Source organism: Copidosoma floridanum, unplaced genomic scaffold (assembly GCF_036245765.1).
Source record: "Copidosoma floridanum isolate Cflo_tuat_1 unplaced genomic scaffold, Cflo_Japanese_pri ptg000001l, whole genome shotgun sequence".
Taxonomy (NCBI): Eukaryota; Metazoa; Arthropoda; class Insecta; order Hymenoptera; family Encyrtidae; genus Copidosoma; species Copidosoma floridanum.
Window position 1 is genome coordinate 20,145,058 of NW_028321878.1, and position 23,758 is coordinate 20,168,815.

The 23,758-nt window shown below is 34.2% G+C and overlaps 1 protein-coding gene across 1 annotated transcript in view; it reads right to left on the reverse strand.

Annotated features, from left to right (window-relative positions):
• The window catches only part of LOC106642751 (Rad, Gem/Kir family member 2), an 88,896-nt gene that overhangs the window by 51,455 nt on the left and 13,683 nt on the right, over positions 1-23,758 (reverse strand). The gene's annotated exons all lie outside the window — the stretch shown is intronic.

The following is a 23,758-nucleotide window of genomic DNA, read 5'->3' on the forward strand; positions in this document are numbered from 1 at the left end:
TAGCATTAGTCCTGTAAAACGAAAGAATTGAAAAATGTTATGATATTATTATTAATTTGATTTTTGTAACAGTTACAACACTTGATCATATGCATTTACAATTTTTATCTAATGTAAAGGAGTGAAAAATGTTTGTAAAATAATTATAAAAATTATAGAAAAGACAACCATCAAGGAGTTAAAAATTGAAATGAAAGAAAATAAAAAGTAAGAAGTAAGTTGTTCATCAATTCATGCTGGTAAATAATAAAAAAATATTACGAAGTTTAAAAATTAAATTGAAAAAGAATTATGGTTATTATTAATATAATAATTAAGGAATTGACTTAAGGAGCTAAGCATGTCAATAAGTTGTGGTATTTTTATCAGATAAATATCTTTGTCTTTGCTCGAGATAACCTATAGTCTAAATATTTTTCAATTTACCTATTACAAAAACAATCGTCAACGCAAATAAATAGTCAAACATGTAGCAAATAAAGCAAAATAAGTTTATTCCTTAATTCTCAGAAATATATTAAAACCAACCATGACAAACATATTGTGTAATCAGCTAAAAATTAGATAATAAGTTTTAAGAAGTACAAGTTCATACTTGGGTACTCAAGTACCCACAGTCCACTGGTTAATCTATTCATTATTTATTGACGCTATTACAATTAGTGAATATTAAATTAAAATCAATGTAGTGATAAAAAGTTTGACTGAATCCTGCAGCACTTGTATCTTCTTATATGTATGGTCAAAATGGCTTACGCAAATTTTTATTATTTAACTAATCGAATTACAACTCACCACCTAATTTTTTGAGCATTATTATTTTATTTTTGGGCGTGTATGTGCAACTATATTGCACCTACACATGATTACACCAAGCAAGTTCAATATCTGTTGAAATTCATACTTGGTGCCACTATATCAGCGCATGGAGTGTATAAAAACCAGTGATCAGTGGAGGCTTAAGTACCCAAGTATGAAGTTATACTTCTCTGGCAGATAATATATGTTGTGAACGCAGATGTACTTTTTACGAAACAATGCATTAAATAACCCACTGTGATGTAGCAAAGGTGATGAAATATATTATCCTTAGAATCATATAGTAATAATGTGTGGTTTAAATAAACATTTTAATATTTGATCAGTTGAAAATTAAAAAGAATAGTATATTCAAAACGACTTTCTAAGCTGATAAAGTTTCTAACGTTATGCTTTCAGCTATCATACGTTTATACATTCATTTTTAGTCACATATATAACACTTACAACACACACATATATTTATATATGTAAAAGAAGGACTAGAACTTAATAATAACCATTTATATTGATGAATGTTTGTTCAATCATGGAAAGATCCACAGCCTAATTTTTTAATAAAATAAGGAAGATGTGGTCGAATATACGTAAAAGCGTACATGTAGTATACATCCATATGAACCAAATAATTGACAGCGTTGCTGTATATTTGCGCTCTCCTCATCCTTCAATAATATTAATCCACTTACTGTCCTTAACTCAAAAAATTACCTTAGTCACGATTAAAAAAATGTAAAAGAATGAGATACAACGGAATCAGTCAATGTTTTTATGACTAAAAACTGCTACTAAAAAACTTTACTTTTAAAGTTTAAGAAAAGTTATTTAGTTATGTAAATAATTGATTGATGTATATAGTCAATAATATCTTTAAAAACAAAGTTATTATCAAACAGTGAATGAACATTTCAATCAAAAAAAGTTTAGACAACAGTATGAGAAAAGTAAAAGGTAGCCTCTCTTCAGCGATCACTCATGGTTGGTTGAGTGAATACCGGGCTTGGCTGATATGCAGGAGGTCGTGAGTTCAAGCTTCAATGGAGGGTGTTTTTTTAGAAATCAAATCGATAGATAAAAATTAAAAAATGACTTGTGTCACTTTCCTTTCAGTCTTGGAACCGGAAGTGAGAGTAAAAATTAACTTTTGTTACACATTTTTCGAGAGAGAATATTCTGAAATTGTTGATTTACTCCCGTGCATAACGCACTTTCAGAAGTATAACTTTAAAAATATTAACAGATAGGAGAGAAAGAAAGGAAATCGTTTCATGCGCTGTTACTACCTGAAACTCATCAGTGTGGCATGCTAGCTATCTAGCCACCGATGAACATTACTAACGCTTGTATACAAGTATACTGATACGCATTATTACAACGCTGGGCAGATTGTCATAGTATGTTGAAAAATTTACATTTATTTTAAATCTGACGTCAGAAATAATTCATTTATTCGTTACACTAAATTAATCCGAGTCTCCACTCGACTTTTTAATCATAATTTTTTTATCTTACTAATATATAAAGCAAAGTCGCTAAAACCGTTGTAATCGCTAACCGCGAAAACTATTGAACCGATTTTGCTGAAATTTTGCACACTGATTCATGATACCTCCTAGATGGTTTTAGTATAGTTTTTATCTTAAAAAATTTAATAACAATAGCAATAAATGAGCTCAAAGTTTTGCAAAATTACGCCATATTTTCACTTTAGTTCAGTAAATTCCGCTAGGTGGCGTCGACATAAAATCGAAGCTACCTGCAACATAATTAAAGAAGTGTGGTTATAATAGGCCGGAGCGTATCGATATTTGTATAGTCGAGCTTCGGCAGCTCAACAAGCTGTTCAGAGAATGCTGGTGACAGTCCTGCAGCTGGGTATCCCGGTTACGGACGACACCCTTCTCAAGGGAAGGGGCCTAAGTGTCCCTTCACCCCGAATCTCAACGAGTGCGATCAAAACAATAAATTAATCCCAACCGATGCCGTCTCTGCCACAATACCAGGAGACATATCTAGCCGGAGCACAATCTGCTCCAACCCATCAAAGTTGTGAGGGAGTTCCACTATCCCACCTGGTGCACATAGAGAATTCGTATAGCTACAAATGTAAGCAAGGGAAGAAAACAGCTCTGAGCTCTGAGGGGCATGGGCAGCCACAACGGCTACCTTCTGGGTCGTCGCGTCCCCAATGCGCTTACCCACATGTTCCCGTCTAACGATGAGCGGTTGGTTATCCGGGGAACGACCCGAGACGAGATATTCTTTGGTCAGCAGCCTACCTCCCTCCATCACAATCTCCGTATATCGAGACTCCCAGGGTAAGAATCAAGCAACCGTAGCCAGCTCTTCATCATCAGGAATAAGAATAGCCTGGAAGTTTCACCACTGGCGCTTTTTAGGGCCATTATAAGTATTTACGTTCCCTACTTAACCATCAATTTCATCGGTTCTTTTTAGAATCCACCTAAGTGTAAACTACCTTGCCAACAAATACATTTTTATTACCATTTCCGGAAGCGATTCGTCGACTAAAAGACTATATTAACTAAAGACGGGCACTATTAAACCAAGTCAGCCATTCACTAGCAGACGTCACTTGCGGAGTTGTGCTTCGCAAGGCTGGAAAACCCGGTGACCGACGACCCTATATTACCCTCTCGACTCTAAGCATTTAACCAGGAATCACTGATCCTCTCCAAGGTCTGCGCTGGGCAAACCTATAACAGCTATGAAGGAAAAAAAACTTGAGCCAACGGGACAGCCTCCACTGGACAAGTATCACTAACCAATCTCCCCATCTAAGATCATCAAAACAACTGAATCTGCAAATAAAAAAGGTGCTTTAGACACCAACGTCTTCGACGTTATACCGGGAGACGTTGGGAAAGAGCACTACAACTAGCCCCAAAGCTTCGGACTTTGTAATTTTTCTTCGGATCAGTCTGGGTCTTCAACAGCAAGCCAGAAAAGATCACCCTGAGGTATCCAGGTCACAATTGCTGTTAACTGCAGTCAAGAAAGAGTTAACTTAAGAAGCTCACCGGTCTTTTTTAGGGCCATCGGACGTCGAACTACCTAGCGATTATATATATTAGAACTTGACAAAGTTGACTGAAAATAGCCTTTAGGGGTCATAAAAGTCGTAAGCATACCAATAGTCGCAAAAGGGTATATTGGAAAGAAAACCTCAAATGTATCTAATGAATACAATTTGAGGCGTCAAGAAACTGACGCAGAAAATTTATCGAGATTGAAACAGCAGCGTCAAAATCGTCAACTTAAGAGTCCATTACGTGAGAGATCAGCTTTTCATTGTACCCTCACAGCAATCTCTGAAATCTTTAAAGATCCTACTTCAGACTTTTTAATGAGTAGAAAATGTATTTGTGTTTTTGTGGCAATAAAAAGGTTGGGTTTAAGGTCCAGGACTTTGTTGCTCTGGTAATAAAATTGTGAGATATGAGAAAAAACAATTTTTTTTTAATATAAATTTTTTGGGGGTTTAAAATCTTAACAGCTTTAAAAAATAGCCCTTTTCGTGAATTACACTGAAGAAACCAAATCAACAACTTCTTATAGCCATCGATTATTTTATGGCATAAAGAACGCATGGTACTTTTCAGCATAATTATTTTTTTCAATTTTTACACCTTATTATTTGACCAAATAAACTATACGGATTCCGAAAAAATATGTTTTTAATAAGAAGATTTTTGTTCTGAGATGTATCGGAAATATGTGTAAAATTTTCTAACTAAAAATGTTTCACATTACGTGTCAACACACTACGGTGTTTTATTTAGTAAGTCTCGGGCGAAGCCGAGACGGGGGGCTGCTAGTTATCTCATATTTGTACGTGGAGAAAGTGCATATATGTGTGTGTGAGTGCGATGCAATGGAACACGTGCACACACATACAAACACAAGAAAATAATATAGTTATGCTCAAAAAATGGAGTGAAGTCTTGGAGTTTGATTAATTTAACACTAAGACTAAATAATCAAGTGGCTTCGAGGGTTTAGTACGTTTTCCATAATGTCTTTATGGATTATCTGTTAAGCCAGAACTCTTTATCTTATATTAGGTGGTACGTGACTATTTGTAGGCAGCCAGTATTACAAAGAAATATTCGTAGATGCCTATTAGAATGCTGTTAAAAATGATTTTTTCGTTGCTAAACAAAAACATGCAATAATACAGAACAGTTCCGAATTTCATTGCTTTAACATATTGAACGCGTGACCGAATAGGTCGTAGTTTCATTTTTCTAAAAGAATAGTATTCATAAAAGTATAATAAGCTATTGGTAAAAACTAGAAAAACGTACCAACATTTCATTTTTTTACGTATTAATTTAACAAGCAACATCACTAGCTCTGAATAATAAAAGCATACAGGTTAGTAGTCTGATCGTATTAATTAATTAGTTGTTAAAGAAATTCAGTACCATACATACCATATACCATTAAGATGTCTGTGTGAAGACAGCTTTTAATCAACTTATACTGATTAGGCAATTGTTAATTCAATATACTAAGGGTTATAGCTGATACTCAAATAATTTACGAATAAAAATCATACTGACCAAGTATATTTTAAGAAACCTCAATCAAAGATAGACAAAATGTTAAGAACTTGATTCAAATTTAAAAGCACTTTGTTAAAAGTTGAAAAATCCACCTTGTAAGGGAGAAATTAATACTAACGATTAAACAAGTTTTTCTATCCTTACCACATATTTTTAGGTAAGGTTGTATTTTTTTAACTTCTGTCTTTTATAATTCTACTATCAAAATTCAATCTTCAATAAAATTTTGTTGACACATAGAAAAAAATGTCGAAGAATCATTTATCATTTTATAAGAAGTAGACTCTCGGTGAGATAGGCAAAAAATCTTGGAGCATAATCAAACTCTTAAAGGTTATGTACGTATATTCTGACTCTTCAGTACGATAAAGACAATAATGTTAGTACTATCGGTACTCGAATTACAGTCAAGATTTTAATAAAATTTATTATACACTCAGGTATTACTGCCCAAATGACTAAGTTAAATTTGATGAGACTATACAGCGTGGAAAGGAAAATCACACACGTGGCTCAAGCAAAACGTACAACAACCGCGCTTTTTTGGTGCTCACATTTATTATTCTGTACTTTGCATAATATTTTTGTACAAGATAATATTCGTCTCACAACAATAATCAGGACCTACCACAAACTTTCATTTTTTTTATTCGTTTCTCTAAAACTGTGTATGCTTTCAAATAATTCAGTCTTAGACATAATACACAGAGTACTTTATTTTTTTATTAGAGCAAAAAGTGGAGTTCTTAATAAATAAAAACTTTTTATCGATTGTTAAAGTGATCTGAGTAACTACTGTTGTATACGAGAGATTATATGCATAAATTTATTGCAGATGCACCAAAATGAAAAAAATGTATCCAAAAACACGAAAAAAACAAACGTTTTTTGCCTAAAACAGGGAGAAGTTACAAACATACAAAAAATTTTCATGGTAGTAGTGAGGCACTCTATATCACATATTTTGATACATACAACATATTATCGGCTGTTGGGTCTTCACTATATATAGCTGTCCTTCTCCTTCTCACGTAACTGCACAAAAGTTCTAAGCTTTAGAAAGCGCATACTCGGGAATTATAGGTACCGCTAAGCTTTTCAAAATCTTAATTAACTTACAATACCAATTTTAACTTACTGTTGTTTGCAAAAACTTTAAGTAAGCATTCAAAATTTTTTGACTTTCGTTAAGAATTTTACTCAAAATAAAGTGCTTTTCTATTGGATCTTCAAAACTCTACAGTTGAGGCTTCTTTAATGTTGGCATTTAAAAAATGATAATATTAGATTAGTGGGCTAATTTCGCTCTAACCCCACGTCAAATCTCACTTTTTTTTGCATTACCTCGTAAAATGATCGTGCCTTGTACGCTAGACCTTATAGTTATTACGAATACTATTTTAAGTATTTTACATGAATGTTTACAGCTTATTTTTTCAAATTACTGATGTTTAACAAAAATTTATTTCGAAAATGAGATTAAAATCTTCTCTTAAAAATATGAAACTCAAAATTATCATGCATAAAAAAATCATAAAAAAAGTACAAAATTTCAAATGCTCATTTACATGATGAAAGATAGGATCTTAATTTATTTTATCATTGTAGAAAAACTTGGAAAATATCATATCCTTTTGTATTAAAAAAACCACGTGTAAGCTTAAAAAAAAATCTAGCATTGACACATTACATTTTTAATTTTTTTTTTAATTGACGCTTTTTTGTTAATATTATTAGAATAATTCATGGATGTTTTTCATCCATTTATTTTCTTTCTAGTACAGTTGATAGTAAAAATAACAATCACGCAGCCAATACAATCCATATGTATAAATTAATATACATAAATGAATACGTAAAAAATTTTTTCACGCATCAATTAAACTGTTTGTTTTTATTTACAGACAAACACTTTCCTCAACAAGTTTCTATTTTCAGTAAATAAAATTTTTAATATCACGAAATACCACCATCAAAATTCACCAAAAAGCGACACTCTCAAAATGAATACGATTCCAAATAACACTCACTGTTGTGTTGTGTGTACACAATCTTTTATGCGGAAGCTGGAACTCGATAGTCACATGCGCATCTACCACACCCACAAGTGCCCCACATGCTCTGAAAATTTCCAACATCCATACAGTCTTGCAACTCATGTCCGCGAAAATCATAGTTTTCCCTGCCAAATATGTTCAGAAGTTCTTACCACGCCTTCCAATCGCATTGAGCATGAGCGCACTCGGCACTATCAAGCCTGCGATTTGTGCGTCACAATTTTTCACACTTCTGGTGGTCTAACAAGGCACAAGCGCTATGTTCATAAATGCTTGTGAAAATAAGTACCTTGGATACTCTAGCGATGGTTGTTTGACAATGCGAATCGTTCGAAAATGTACAATTTGTCAGTAGCTGATGCCTGTCTATGATTAGATTTAAGTGTGTCATTGATTACTTCAAAATTATCATTAAATAAAAGGATGAATAGTAATGTTTGTTTTTGTTGGAACGCAAAAAAATAGTACATCAACTTATGTAATTAAAACTTAAATTCTTCGAGGGAATAATTCAGTAAAAAATAATAACTTACTACTGTGACAACTAGAATAAATTTTCTTTTATACCGTTTACGTTGATTAAATCGCCATATGTTTACTATGATAAATTATCGTATTTAAAATATTTATAATAATGTTCAATTCGTTTAAAAAATTTATCAGACAAGGCTGATAAAGTAATTTCTTCTAAGTAGTGCTTTAAAAATACTTTAAGGCCATCACTTTCAATTGAATTTTTTAAACATTTTAGTTTTCCAATACATTCATTACAAATTTTATGACTGATGAAAAAATATCGTCTGATAGTATTTTTTAAGTGATTATAACAATTATAGAAAAGTCAGCTGATAAAAAGTTTCAGAGTCTTATTAATAGAGGCTACAATTTAAAAGTGTAAAATGAATTAATAATATACTTGTACTGTAAGAAATAATCATGAAAATATTAAAATTTTTTGGATTAGGTTTTAGAGTTAAAAGAAAAATCTCCTACTTACAGGTTTAAATGCACGATAGTCGTACTAAATAAAGGGGAAAGTCAAGAAATAAACTAGAAAGTAATTTTTTATACGAGAATTTAGACCAAAAAATTGTGTAAATTGAAATTTTCTAAGACATGTTCTACGTATACATTGTGCAAAAAAATTGTTGTATTTAAAAGATTCTAATTAAAGAGGAATTCAGGTAAATATATGGTGGTAACCTATTGCCACTCACATTCATAATTCATTTAAAATACGCCCTTTTGACTGTATCATTAAGGCATTCATGCCTCTCTTTAAGTAACAAAAAACACTGTCATGAACATTTACTATGTACAAAAAAAAGTTCTCATCATTGTCATCACGAACATACTGTTTTTAATGCATTAGGTTTTTTAAACCAGTGCTACTATTAACTTACTTGAATAAAATTTGTATTTTTTAATTAAAAGATCTGATAACAATATAAAAAATTATCATTACATTAAATATTTGAAGAAAATGTGAAAACAAAAACCTCCAGGAGGTTGACTCTAGAAATTATATTTATTTTCTCCCAATTTTAGAAGTTGGTATGTCCATCATAAAAACTGTACTGAATGTTCGGGTTATATTAAAATGTATGAATTCCTTGATACTATCTTTCAGAAATACCAATTTTTAATCACTGGATGCTTCTACAATTTTTACCACTTTGAAACAGTGTATTTATTTATGTTCATACTATTCATAAGATTTGGTCAATTACAACGAATTCATCAACCCACGTGTAACGTTATACTGTAATCGATATGGTCGCTCAAATATACAAGTAGATCGTAGATATTGGACACCCCATGGTGAATTTGCATGAGATTATTTATCATGTAAGCTACACTCACAGCTACGATGTATCAGTTACAAGTTTTCACAGCGGGAACAGAGTGGCTAATGATGTTATCTTACGTACAGCACTTGCGGCAACACATGTTTTTTGCTTCAAGTTCCTTTTTTGATACTTTTTTTCAATTAAATGTCTATATCTTTATGTTTTCATGTCAACAGTTATATTTTATTTTAGAGCCCCAAATTATAAATAATTCATTCGGGCAGAAAGATGATTATCTACTCGAAAAAAATTGAATAATGTTTAAGTCATATGTACATCCAGCTCATTATTTTAACTCTTTGCATAAATTAAAATAAATTTATTGATCACTAAAGTAAGTTTGTTTATAATTAATTGTTTGCTTACAAATTTGACAATTTTTTTCCAACAAACTACTATTCCTTATTTCATTAAAAAAGTAATAAAAGCTACATCTTACATTTCTTCTAACAGTATAAAATGATGTAATCCATAAGATGTAACCTACAGAATATCTTTGCCATAGAAAAAACGTTTAAATGTAAACGACTGAAATATTTAAAAACTCCGAGATACCCAGGTTTCTTTAATTTTTTGCAAGAGATAGCGCTGATAATACACAAGCAGCTTTAAAAATTCTATTTGATCCGTCTTGTATGATTTTGCAAATGATTGACACGTATTTTTTCTTTTTTCTTAAAAATACAAATTGAAAAAGATATAGTACCTGAAAATTATGGTATTTTAAAAGTTACGGAAAATACCAAATGTATACACGCAGAAAAGAATTACGGGAATTTTTACCGTAAAAGCAACGGTAATCCTGTGATAATTTGTCATTACGTAAATTTTTACCGCAGTGGTACATGAATTTCTACCGTAGTTTACAGTAATTTTTATGGTAACTGGAAAATTTATCCAAAATTCACTAGAATTTTTACTGTACGGCAACGGTAAAATTTCCCCTGAAAGTGCATATAGCTATAGGCCGCAGGGTCACGTGGGCTGTAGGGAAGGGCTAACCAGATGTCTACTGTAGTGGGCTATATAACCTGAATGAGAGAACGAGATAGACGTAACATCTCTATTACCGAAATCAACGTATAGATGAAAGCACGGGTATCTTTTATGAATGGCTATAAGCGAAGGAGTACTGCATCATGTGTCCAACAATTCGTTAAGTACCAATTCTGTTAATGCAAATATCCGCACAGGTCTACAATTTGTAGGTTAGTCCGCGCTTTAGCAGACAACTGATCAGGTGCTCGTCCTTCCCCTCCAGACCACGTGACCCTGCAGCCTATAGCTATATATACTCTTTCGGGGAAATTTTACCATTGCCGTACAGTAAAAATTATAGTGAATTTGGAATAAATTTTACAGTTACCATAAAAATTACTGTAAATTACGGTAAAAACTCATGAACACCTATGGTAAAAATTTACGTAATGACAAATTATCACAGGATTACCGTTGCTTTGACGGTAAAAGTTCCTGTAATTCTTTTCTGCGTGTATGGAACGTTGTGAAATATACATTACACGTGAATGTTCTACCATTACGTAGCGAAAAAATGAGCACAAAAACATGAAAAACAATTTAAAACTTTTAAAGATACATTCAGCGTTTTAAAAAAAGTGTCAAACATACTTATAACCTCAAATAATGAATAAACGGTTGTATTCAATTTTCTCAAAATTTAACCTTGTCCACATAATACCAAAACCAAGTATTTCTGAAAGTTTCAAGAAAAAATCTTTGTCCTTACTCGAGTTATAGTAAAAAATCATAATGACATAAAAACTACTTTTTACATGTATTGTTATGACGTCATACACACAAGGAGTGTATCTATATCTATGAAAAATAGAAAATCTTTAACGAGCTGTATCTTGTGAAGTTTTTAATAAAAAAAAAAAAAAAAAAAAAACACGTGTCGATTATTTTTTTCCAAAATTGTACAAGACTGACCAAATGGAACTTTTTATGCAAAAACCTAATTGCAGATTTGTAGGTGCAGTGGCTTAGTGACGTTTGTAAGGTAATCGATAAACGATCTTTAAAAAAATACAATGGCAAGATCTGCATCAACATCGAGGGTAGTAATCGACACTCATTGGACCAATAGACCACAAAGCATTTATTGAAATTGGGAACAGAGTTACCTAATTACCGTACAAACAGTGCAATGATGTTTGATTGCTCATTAATTGGCTTCACCACTTTACGTTTCGTATCAGTGCGGGATCGCGTTCATAATCACTGCTCTCAGAGGTTCATTTGCAAGGTCATAAAGACTCAAACTGCTCAGCGCTCGGGCGTGCTCAAATCATCTGTGAAATTCGACAGCTGCATTTTCCGCCTGAATAATCACGCAACACAGAATCGATAGTACAACTAGACTTGAACACGTTACTGTTACCATCATCTTACGCTGATGGAGGTACAAACTCGTAGGTTTAAATTTATTGTAATCACGTTATACAAATGTTTTACAACTGCGTAAAACACATTGATAATTCCCAAACGTGCGTTTACTTTCGTGATGACCATCCAATCGTTTATTATGGGTTAAAAAGCCCTTCAAGCGCAAGAGAATTCTTTGTTAAACTTATAATGGTGATGTAAGTATATTGCGATACGCAAGCTGACAGTCTAAATGTAGTGCCTATAAATACCAATCTTATAAGCACCTTGGTAATAGAGCTATCCTCTCGTCAACGATACATCTCTATCTCACCCTATAATAGCTCCATACACTTCCAATAAAAAAAAAAATAAAATAAAAAAAAAGAGGAAAAGGTTGCACTCAAGAGGAGTGGAGTAACGCCAGAGCTGCAGAAGATTCGATCCACCCAGGGCGCGTGTGGCGCGGGTTTGGTTAACCCAGCGCCGTTTAATTGGACTCGCAGGAGTTCGTAAGCCCGCCGGCCTTTATACAAGCGCAACTCATTACGCGCGCCAGGCGAATGAGAAGGGGGAGAAGGGTAGACTTGACCAGTAAGCGCAGTAATGGAGCCAAACGAGCGTAACATGTCACGTGCGTCCATCCAGGGATTTAAAAAAAAATCCCACGCAGGTATTTATATGTGTGTGTTTGTTCTAAATTTAGTTTTTTCTGGACCCGGTCACTGGAACTCCTTACGCGTGGTCACATGGACGCACGTTTACACCAGCAACGCGCGGCTGATTAGTATTCATGGAGGTGACAGCCCAACCAAGTTGCAAGTCACGAATATGCATATCATAATATATATGCAGAGTGACCAGAGGCCAGAAATCTGCCGTGGAAACAAGGACACGACATAACTACATCTACGCTTTGACGACACGAGAGTGAGCACATAATATGACAACGGAGTGCCATTCAGGGCCGTTGAAAGAAATCGAAATGTGGGCGGAGAAGCTCCCCTCTTTAAAAACATTTACCGAGATGACAAAGGGGAAGGTAAGGAAATCTTTTGACTGTATAAGAACTAAGTATGACACGCAAATGTATGCATCAAGGTCTACGATGTATGCTGAGATTATTAACCGATCAAACGCAATGAAATCAGGTACTCGCAGTGCGATCACAAGAGCACCAGGTATGCATAAGCGATCAAACCAACGGCTTTTATCTTTGTCGTCATTTTGGGCGCCCATCAAGGTACAATCTGACGTATGTTGTTCAATATGCACATGCCTCGGTACGTGCGTCAAAGAAGGCCTCTCGTTATACTCCGGATGGACAAAGTGCAGTCCTCTGTGTGCAATACCTGCTCTATAAACACTTAATTTGCCCTTCACGTATAATGGCTATGAGGGGTACACGTGCACGCGTACACTCTCCACCATATCGGAGTCAGTGGGACACAGAGCTACAGATGACAATGAGGAGGATGCGTTACGCAGTGCACACACGAGTTGGGTGAGCGTATGTGCGTCAACTAGCTCGGTTCGTATGACGACTTGGACATGGTGTGCCCCGGCAGGACGGGAGGGGGTGAGGAAGCAATATCAAACGAGGCGCACGTGCCTATCGCGACTTGGTTGCGTCGACGCGAATCGATAACACGCTCCGGTACACGAGGAAAAATAAAGCGGTCGCCCCGGTACGTGGCATCCCCCGGCCGCTATTGACATCTACTGGGGCCCTCCCATCCCAGCCCACTTTTCTCGAGAGTACGGTAAATAATCGCGCCGAAGCAATAAATCGCGGTCGGAGCCCGCTGACAGCTACTTTTCCCTTTAATTCCCCGTACGACGCAAGTTTACCTTTTCCATTGCCCGACAAATCTTTTTCCATCTCCATTTCCTGGGGCTGTGGCTTGCGTTCGCTCGTCCAAGGTACATTCGTTTTCCTCCCCCTTTGTTGTTGGCTTCGACGTTGTTATAGTCGAATCGAATTGAATGATAATCACAAAGTAATTGTACGACGCACGAGGTCGTTGGGTGCCACGGGAGGTAAGCTATTCTTACGTCGACGTTGAACCACACATTCCACACACGCGGCATTTCAATACGCGGTGCAAGCTTGACACAATACAATAAGGGGATGCCATATGGCTTCCTACAAGATTATACACTCGAGAAGTGGAAGGATCGATAAATCTGCAACACTTTGGAATAGCTGGTGAAACTTTTTGGAAAAACTCCATTGGTTATTTTCCACCTCAATGACCATTTTCATAATACAATCTGATTAAAACTTGATCAGCTAACAACTGTGAATACACTATTTGTAGCTGATGAAATCAGCTTTGCACAAAGAAAGGAACATCTTTGGAAAATTGTTTAACTTGAAGAATATTTATTGCTGCCCAAACAAAATGAGACTCTAAGTCATTGAAGTTGGTGGCAAAACTGAACATCTTTTTACCAAAATCAACATCTTTTTAACATGACAACGATCGTCATTTACATTTGAACACATTTTTCTTACTTCACTGTATATACATGACAGACAAACTTTCACATGTTTCACTTTTAAAATATAAGCTCGATTTATCCGGAACACTATTTAATACTAATAATGTTGAATGAATACTATCAAACTTCTTGCCATGAAACCGCGTTTTTTGATTAATTATTTGTCTTATTTTCACAAAAGAGAATTTGTAGTTACAGTTGTGTGTAACCCTAGAATCAAATAGTTTGTAGATTATTTGCTAGATTTGTTTATCATTATTAAGGAAGAATACAATAAGGTATCGAGTGGAAGGTTTGGTTTATAAAATTGAACCTGAGATTAAATCAAACCTTCCAGAATTGGCTAATAAATTTGATTAATTAAATAACGGGTAGGGCACGCATTTTGAAGCTGCTAACATGAGTATTAAATTATAGCGCAGCTCAAGAAACACAAGCTTCTAGTAACCATTCTAAAAATATTTAACATATTTTTTAAAGTCACTCAGGTATCTAATAGAATATCTTTTTAAGATGAATATAATAAAACTGTTTGCTGGAAGGGTGATATTTTTGGTACTTGCAGATTCGATGAATTATATAAGGGTTTATTGACTTGCATATCTACAGTAATTATACGTAGCCAATTATAAGTTAAATTAACCTTGTGTATCTCGGTTGACTAGAAAAATTTGATTGGACTCAGAACATAAAAAGATTTCTTTGATTTTTTGAATGAAGGTTGACAAAAGTTTTTAAAAATAGTAAGAACAATTCTTACAACTGTTAATTTTTGTTCTTTGATTAGTACTTCTATCTCTAAGTCTGGAGGATTTTTAGTATCTGAAACCTTACTGCACAATCAACTACTATTTCATGACATTTATATTCAGTAGACTACTTTGTTGAATGATCATATTTTGTTAATCAGAATCATTGCATTAAAGCAAATAAAATAAAATAATTTTTTTCATTACAATTAACTATGTTTGTTTACGTATCCTAAAAATGTATTTAATTTGTTGATAGCAATAAAAATTTTTAAAAATTAAGTGTTAATTTGGGATGAAAAAACGTACCTCCTTTTGAATAGAAAGAGGAGTTTGATTATGTCAGTACTAGCAGCCCCCAGTCTCGGCTACGCCCGAGAATTACTAATTAAAACACCGTAGTGTGTTGACATGTAATGTGAAACGTTTTCAGTTAGAAATTTTACACATATTCCTGACACATCTCAGAACAAAAATCTTCTTATTAAAAACAATTTTTCGAAATCCATATAGTTTATTTGGTCAAATAATAAGGTGTGAAAATTCAAAAAAAAATATTATGCTAAAAAGTACCGTGCATTCTTTATGCCATAAAAAAATCGGTGGCCATAAAAAGCCGTTGATTTACAGTTTCTCCCGTATAATTCACGAAATGGGCTATTTTTTAAAGCTGTTAAGATTTTAAACCCCCAAAAAATTTGTAAAAAAAAAAATTTTTTTTCCTCATATCTCACAACTTTATTACCAGAGCAACAAAGTCCTGGACCTTAACCCCTACATTTTTATTGCCACAAAAACAAAAACATTTTCTACTTATTTAAAAATCTGAAGTAGGATCTTAAAAGATTTCAAAGATTGCTGTGAGGGTACAATGAAAAGCTTATCTCTCACGCAATGGACTCTTTATTTGTCGATTTTGACGCTGCTGTTTTACTCTCGATAAATTTTCTGCGTCAGTTTCTTGACGCCTAAGTAAAATTGTATTTATTAGATACACTTGAAGTTTTTCTTCCAATTCACCCTCTTGCGACTTTTGGCATGCTTAAAATTTTTGTGACCCCTAAAGGCTGTTTTCTGTCAACTTTGTTAAGTTCTAATATATTTGTTGGCAAGGTAGTTCGACGTCCAATGGCCCTAAAAAAGGCCGGTGAGCTTTTTAAGTTAACTCTTTTTTGACTGCAGTTAACAGCAATTGTGACCTGGATACCTCAGGGTGATCTTTTCTGGCTTGCTGTTGAAGACCCAGACTGATCCGAAGAAAAATTACAAAGTTCGAAGCTTTGGGGCTAGTTGTAGTGCTCATTCCCAACGTTTCCCGGTATAACGTTGAAGACGTTGGTGTCTAAAGCACCTTCTTTATTTGCAGATTCAGTTGTTTTGATGATCTTAGATGGGGAGATTGGTTAGTGATACTTGTCCAGTGGAGGCTGTCCCGTTGGCTCAAGTTTTTTTTCCTTCATAGCTGTTATACGTTTGCCCAGCGCAGACCTTGGAAAGGATCAGTGATTCCTGGTTGAATGCTTAGAGTCGAGAGGGTAGTATAGGGTCGTCGGTCACCGGGTTTTCCAGCCTTGCGAAGAACAACTCCGCAGGTGACATCTGCTAGTGAATGGCTGACTTGGTTTAATAGTGCCCGTCTTTAGTTAATATAGTCTTTTAGTCGACGAATCGCTTCCGGAAATGGTAATAAAAATGTATTTGTTGGCAAGGTAGTTTACACTTAGGTGGATCCTAAAAAGAACCGATGAAATTGATGGTTAAGTAGGGAACGTAAATACTTATAATGGCCCTAAAAAGCGCCAGTGGTGAAACTTCCAGGCTATTCTTTATTATTGTTCCTGATGATGAAGAGCTGGCTACGGGTTGCTTGATTCTTACCCTGGGAGTCTCGATGTACGGAGACTGTGATGGAGGTAGGTACGTCGCTGACCAAAGAATATCTCGTCTCGGCTCGTTCCCCCGATAACCAACCGCTCATCGTTAGACGGGAACATGTGGGTAAGCGCGTTGGGGATGCGACGACCAAGAAGGTAGCTGTTGTGGCTACCCGTGCCCCTCAGAGCTGTTTTCCCTGGCTTACATTTGTAGCCACAAATTCTCTAACTGCACCAGGTGAGATGGTGGGACTGCCCCACAACTCTTGTGAGTTGGAGCAGATTGAGCTCTGGCTAGATATGTCTCCTGGTATTGTGGCAGAGACGGCATCGGTTGGAATTATTTTTTTTTTTTTTTGGTTGCACTCGTCGAGATTCAGGGTGAATGGACACCTAGGTCCCTTCCCCCTTGGATAAGAGTGTCGTCCGTAACCAGAATACCCAGCTGCAAGACTGTCATAAACATTCTCTATACAGCTCGTTGAACTGCCGAAGCTCGACTACATCACTATCGAGACGCTCCGGCGTATTATAACCACACTTATTTAATTCTTTTGCAGGTAACCTCGATTTTATGTCGACGCTACCTAGCGGATTTTACTGAACTAAAGTGAAAAGCTAGCGTATTTTTGCAAAACTTTGGGCTTATTTATTGCTATTGTTATTAAATTTTTTAAGATAAAAACTATACTAAAACCATCTAGGAAGTATCATGAATCAGTGTGCAAAATTTCAGCAAAATCGGTTTAGTAGTTTTCGCGGTTAGCGATTACAACGGTTTTAGCGTTCTTGCTTTATATATTAGTAAGATACAGCTGTTAATGAATGGGGGAGAGGATTCAAAAACAATTGAGAACTGTTAACGCAGTTTTTGGATGCTCCCTCACAGTGCTTGGATTTAAAAAATAAATTGCAACTAATTTCCATGGTCCTTAGATTCTTAACCAACAGTAATAGAAAACTCATAAAATTTTGCGAAAATCAAAATTTTAGACATCGTAGATTGCAACATATGGCCTCCAAAATATAATATAGGTATTCGACAAGAATGTGATCTGAGGCGTTCTTTGTTTCCTCCCATGAGAAGTATACGATTTTTCATAATCTTGGACCCACGCCGAGAAAATGAGTTTTCTTCCTGTGATGCTAGTTTCTTAGAAGCGAAGAAAGTTTCTTATTTTGGTAAAGTGTGGTGAAATAGTAGTTTTCCTACGAGTTTGAAAAGTCTTTGTTTGCGAACCGAGAGGTTTGTGGCCCGAGCCGAAGGCGAGGTCCGTAACGAGGTTCGTAAAGGAGACTTTTCGAACGAATATCGGAAAACTGCTTTTTGCCCGAGGAAGTACCAGCCTCTCAAAATCACCCGAGGGCGGAAAAATAATTAGTTTCTATATCAATGTTCTTTGTTGTTATTGAAATTCTTGTATGCATCGAAATAAGTAATTAAAGAACTTTTTTTGGAATAGAAGCGTTTTCTTGGTACTTACTTGTTTCTTGTCAAAAGATAAATCGTACAAAAAAATACTAGTACAATAGAATATTGTTGCACTATAGTTATGCAACTAATTATTTTAAAAACTCCTAAACAAACTACTTTGCCTTTCTTAACAAATCATAAAATAAATAAAAAGGTTTCAGTTATCAAACATTTTTAAATTGATTGAAACACTTGAAACTATAACCACCAAAGCTATTAGAAACCATTTAAACTTGGTATAGGTAAGGCGTTCAATAAGATCAAATCCTAATAAAAGCATGAAATCTGTTTTAATTGCTTTGTAAATGATCCAAGTATAGCGAAAAATAGTTATATCAAACCATAGAGTATGCTTACATTTTTATCAAACCAATACTAATTTTTTTTCCGTACTTTTGATTATAATCGTTTTTTTGGCAGTTAAATTTAAAAAACAGTCAAAAACAATTTCTTCCTCTTTTAATAATCTGCTCAAGTTAGATTATACTCGTACTTATTTTTCGAAAAGTCGTAGGGCAAGAAAGGCGTCATTTAGCACTAATGAAGTTATTGCTGTGTTTAAAATTTATAATTTACAACTTATCAAAAAAAAGTCATCCAGATGAGAATATAGATTTAATATTAAATTTAAATTGAATCAAAATTGTTACCTTCATATCTGTATTAATGTAGGCAGCATTAGTACATTTAAAATTTCTGGATATTGAGACAAATAAAAGACCAAAATAATTTAACAACTGCTGCAAATTATTGGCACAAATTGTTATCATCTCTGTTGTCTTTTAATGTTTATTTTTTAACTGCTGCATCTATTTTATACACCATTTGTGACTTCAATAAATACTAACTCTATAAGATTCAGTGAATTTTCTCCACACTTATTCACACATTGCATTGATGCGAATGTTTTTGACAAAAAATGACTTTCATAGCGAAATCGTTTCGATCAAATTGCTAAAGTATGTATTCGTTATGCTTACTCAATTTTGGATATAATATGCATAGTTCAAGCCTAGTCTGGAAACATTTTATTTACATGAGATTATTAAGGTGCTCTTCCCTCGACAAGTTGCCCATATAGGGATAGTTTTATGAAAGCAACACTTTTGATCAAATACATTTGTACCTTTTATAAATAAAAGAGTTTGAAACATCATATACTTTAGCCTCTATTTTTGCTTGCTCACGATTTTCCGACTAAAATTACGTACGGAAGGAAATATATGAACTTTCTTGACGAGTTAACAAAACATTTCTGAGACTTTTAAAAGTCAATAATAAGTTTTTCAATTAAATTTGAATTAAATTAAATTTTTTATTCACAATTTTGACAACAGGGCAGCATATTCAAAGTTGCTTTCATAAGACACTGGTTGTTAGACGCACATCTGATTTGACCAGATTTTGGGAATTCTTTTATCAAAAACAGAACGTATGACTTATTTTATAGTTTCAGAATATATGTATTTGTTTATAATCTAGAGAAAGAAAAATTTTCAACAAAATCCATGGAAACTTATTATTAGGACAGAGCATCTTACTCTAGTGGTTCATTTGAGCCTCTATTTGTCCTTCTACCACAAATACAAAATTTTCTAACCTCTTTAAATGTGGAAATATGCATTTCTTTAAGATAGGGGTAAACGTACCCATTACTGTATAGTTTTGCACCGACTTTTTTTTGTATATCTTACTGCATCATTGTTTACTGTCAAATATTGATTCAAAACGTTTTAAATCGTTGTTTTGGGTTCCTTGCACGTAAGAAAATTTTTTTTTCCACACTACCGTACCAAAATAATTTTATAACTAATCAATGATTTAAAAATCGTTCTCCTAATTACCGTACAGCTGTTCCTATTACCGCACCCCATTTACCGTACGTGTTTCTATTACCGTACATCAATTATCGCTTGATGACAAATACGAGTATAACCTCAATTTCAGCGTAAAACGGCATTTATACTTGACCGTTTCTGTTGTTGTATTCATCACTATGAAAGAATCAAAGAAAATGGAGAATAAAACATCCAAGGCTAAACAATAATCGAAGACGCAAGTGCGTGATTCTCAAGTGACAAAGGAAAAAACTAGAATGAAAATTGTGATTCTAAATTGATTGTATTGATTATTTTTGTCGAGTGATATTTCAAGATATTACGAAATTTTATTGTTTACATTATTTTTTGTATAGTTTGAAGTTTAAACCTTCTTCGCATGTTGCGTGAAATAACTTGTTCGTGTTAGTTATTTCCAAATTTTGTTCTTTGATAGGTTTCATTAAATGCCTTTGATAACGTATCAGTGTTAAACATTTTTTATTATTAATAGAGAAACAAAAGTTTAGTGAAATAACTTTTTACTTTAGTAATATTTAATAAATTTGTAATATGAGAAAAAATAAGATCAAGTATACACGTAAAAAAAAACTAGAACTGAGGTTATGCTCGTATTTGTCATCAAGCGATAATTGGTGTACGGTAATAGAAACACGTACGGTAAATGGGGTGCGGTAATAGGAATAGCTGTACGGTAATTAGGAGAACGATTTTTAAATCATTGATTACTTAGTTTTAAAATTTTTTTGGGTACGGTAGTATGGTAAAAAAAAAATTTTCTTACTTGCAAGGAACCCAAAAACAACGATTTAAAACGTTTTGAATCAATATTTGACAGTAAACAATGATGTAGTAAAATATACAAAAAAGTTGGTGCAAAACTGTACGGTAATGGGTACGTTTACCCCTATTTGTCAAGAAATCATACGAAAACTAAACGTATCTATTGGTTTATGATCCATTTTTAAGTATTTACAGCTACGTTCTTAGGGATAAACTCTATGATAGAGCAATCTACCATATGGTAGGATTTCTAACAAAATTACGTATATTGTTTCAACAAAACATAAAATAAATTCATAATTTAAAATTGACATAAAGTGCATTATCTACCGAGTCGGCTCTCTCCACTACATGTGCCATGAAGTTCAATACAAATACATACTTTAGTATTTGAATATCTATATAAGCAAGACTGAAATATCAAGTGAATTTTCAATGTGGCTACAATATTACTACATGCATAAACACTTTTTTTTAACTGCCAGTGTAATGCTTTTTAAAATTTTTATGTAAAATACAAATATCCATCTGCATCCTCAACAATTATTCGTGGTCAGTTTTTAAAGAAATTAAAAAGCGGATGCCTTGCGGCTATTTTATTACGTCAGAGATTATAGTTTGTTTTGCCGAGTTAAGAAAACTCAGCTTTTGCTTTACTTTGTTTCTAAGATGATGTGGGATTTTTTATGTTAGTCTTTTTACATCGAGAAGTACAATTATGTTATTTAATAAAGAACACTGCTATTTTTAAGCTTTTCCAACCTTGTTTGCACGTCTCTTCTAATTTGTGAATTTCTGCGTCTTAATACTTGTGTACGTATTGATAACCCTGACTAAAGTCTCCAATATTATGTTGATTTATCTTTGCTATTCTATTTACTTTTCTAATTAAAAAAACTACTTAAACAGTCGTATCATCCATTACCTAAAGAGAATGCTCAAGCACACTTTTGTAACCTTGTACTTTTCAAAACTCACAAGAATATAATTATACCCAGTGCAAGTGGAAGACAGGTTTCGATTTAAGTCTCACCAAGCGCCCGGCACTTCTCGACTTATTGGGACACTCAATTAGAACCATAGTTGCCGGGTGGACTGGAAACAACGCACGTATTGGGCCAAATGTCACAGGATCCACAGTCGACATTACAGCATCTCTTGCCCACTTTGCATTCCTATACTTACAAGGTTTTAGTTTTCTCGATAAGGCCAACAACACATTTCTTATGGACCATCCTGATCAGATTGACATAAAGGGCCAAGACGCAGCAAGAAAGCGTGTCATAGCACTAGGGCTAACCTGACACGAAACAACATTAGCAAAAAACAGTTCAGACAATCTGTACTCGAATCTCACTGTAATTTTACGACCAAGCCTACCAGGGTCACAGAGTGACAGGTTTCGTGGAACGTAGACCTACAAGACGTAGCTCTGTCTAGTACGAAATTGGAAATAAGGGTAATCTCATTATGAAAGGCAGCGATAAGGCATGGTGATAATCACCAACCCTATTAAACCTGCTATACATCCTCAGTCGTAAACTCAAGAGATGTATGGGTAGAACGAACGGTCTGATGCTTTGCGAAATCACCTTCGTTATCAGACAGACTTCAGCACTACCAGTCAGTTGTCAAAATACAGAAGCAGACGTACGAGCGCAATAAAGCAAGCAGTATAACAAGTAGCACACGACGCACAGCAAAGCGGACACCGACAGGCGCCGATTGTAATCATCAAAACAAACGGTAAACACAAGCGTGAGGTCTAATGAAAAATAAACGAACGGCAATACGAAAGAACAACCGTCAGCATAAATCAACTCACAGTGGGGCTGATCGTCGAAAAACTAGCGAAAAAGCGAAATAAAATTTTCTAGTTCGATCTTTTTTTTTGCTGGGTTGGCTGCAGTAATACCCGAAGCATTGTAAAATGTATAGAAGAAGATCAAACTACCTTCATCTACTCTGCAATATGAATTGCAAAGTACCGTTTCTTAACAGTAGTCGCTGAATAAAGTTTGTGTTAAAATCATAAAAGTCGAAAAACTTTTGTTTTGGGCTTAATTATTTGAACCTAAGCTAATTTCACTAAAAGTATATTTGTAAGTAATAGCACTCAACATCAACATTATCTTCGAATGAAGTAATCGAACTGTAACAAAAGTTAGCTTATTTGTGGTTATGTTTTTTGAAAATTATATAAATATTATTCCTTACTTTTCTCACTATAGGTAACAAGTCAAGATTACGAATAAAATTCGTTTAAATTATTTTCTGCATAAAAAACGCGCCAAGGGGCTAAGCCCCACTCGTTAATTTATGTATGTGGAAACCATTATCCTAATTAGTAGTACTGAGTTTAACTTTAAACTTATTATTATTATTATAATTATTTTATTATTAATAATATTATTATTATTATTGCTATTATTGTTATTATGACTATTATTATTATGGAAATCGTTGTAAGACTAGCTTATCTTAAATAGCGTACAATAAAGATCATTTGACTTGTTGAGTGAAAAAGATTTGTAAAATAGCATCGTCGAGAATTAATTTTATAAGATATGCAGAGTAACTCGTAATGAAATTTAGTCAAGCGTGAGTCATGCAGTACAAACTAATGGGAGATAGAAAGAGATGGGCAAAAGCAGAGATACACTCAGTACTAGCTGATGGAGTAGCCATCGTGTAAGTTTTTTTTCCGCTTTAGCAGTATTCTTCTACTTGCAGTTTATCTACTAGAATCCAGTTCATCTAGTTCTCTTTGTTTTTATCTGAAAATCAGCTGCTAGCCAACCCTGTTTCATCAGACCGACTGACAGAAGATCCAGT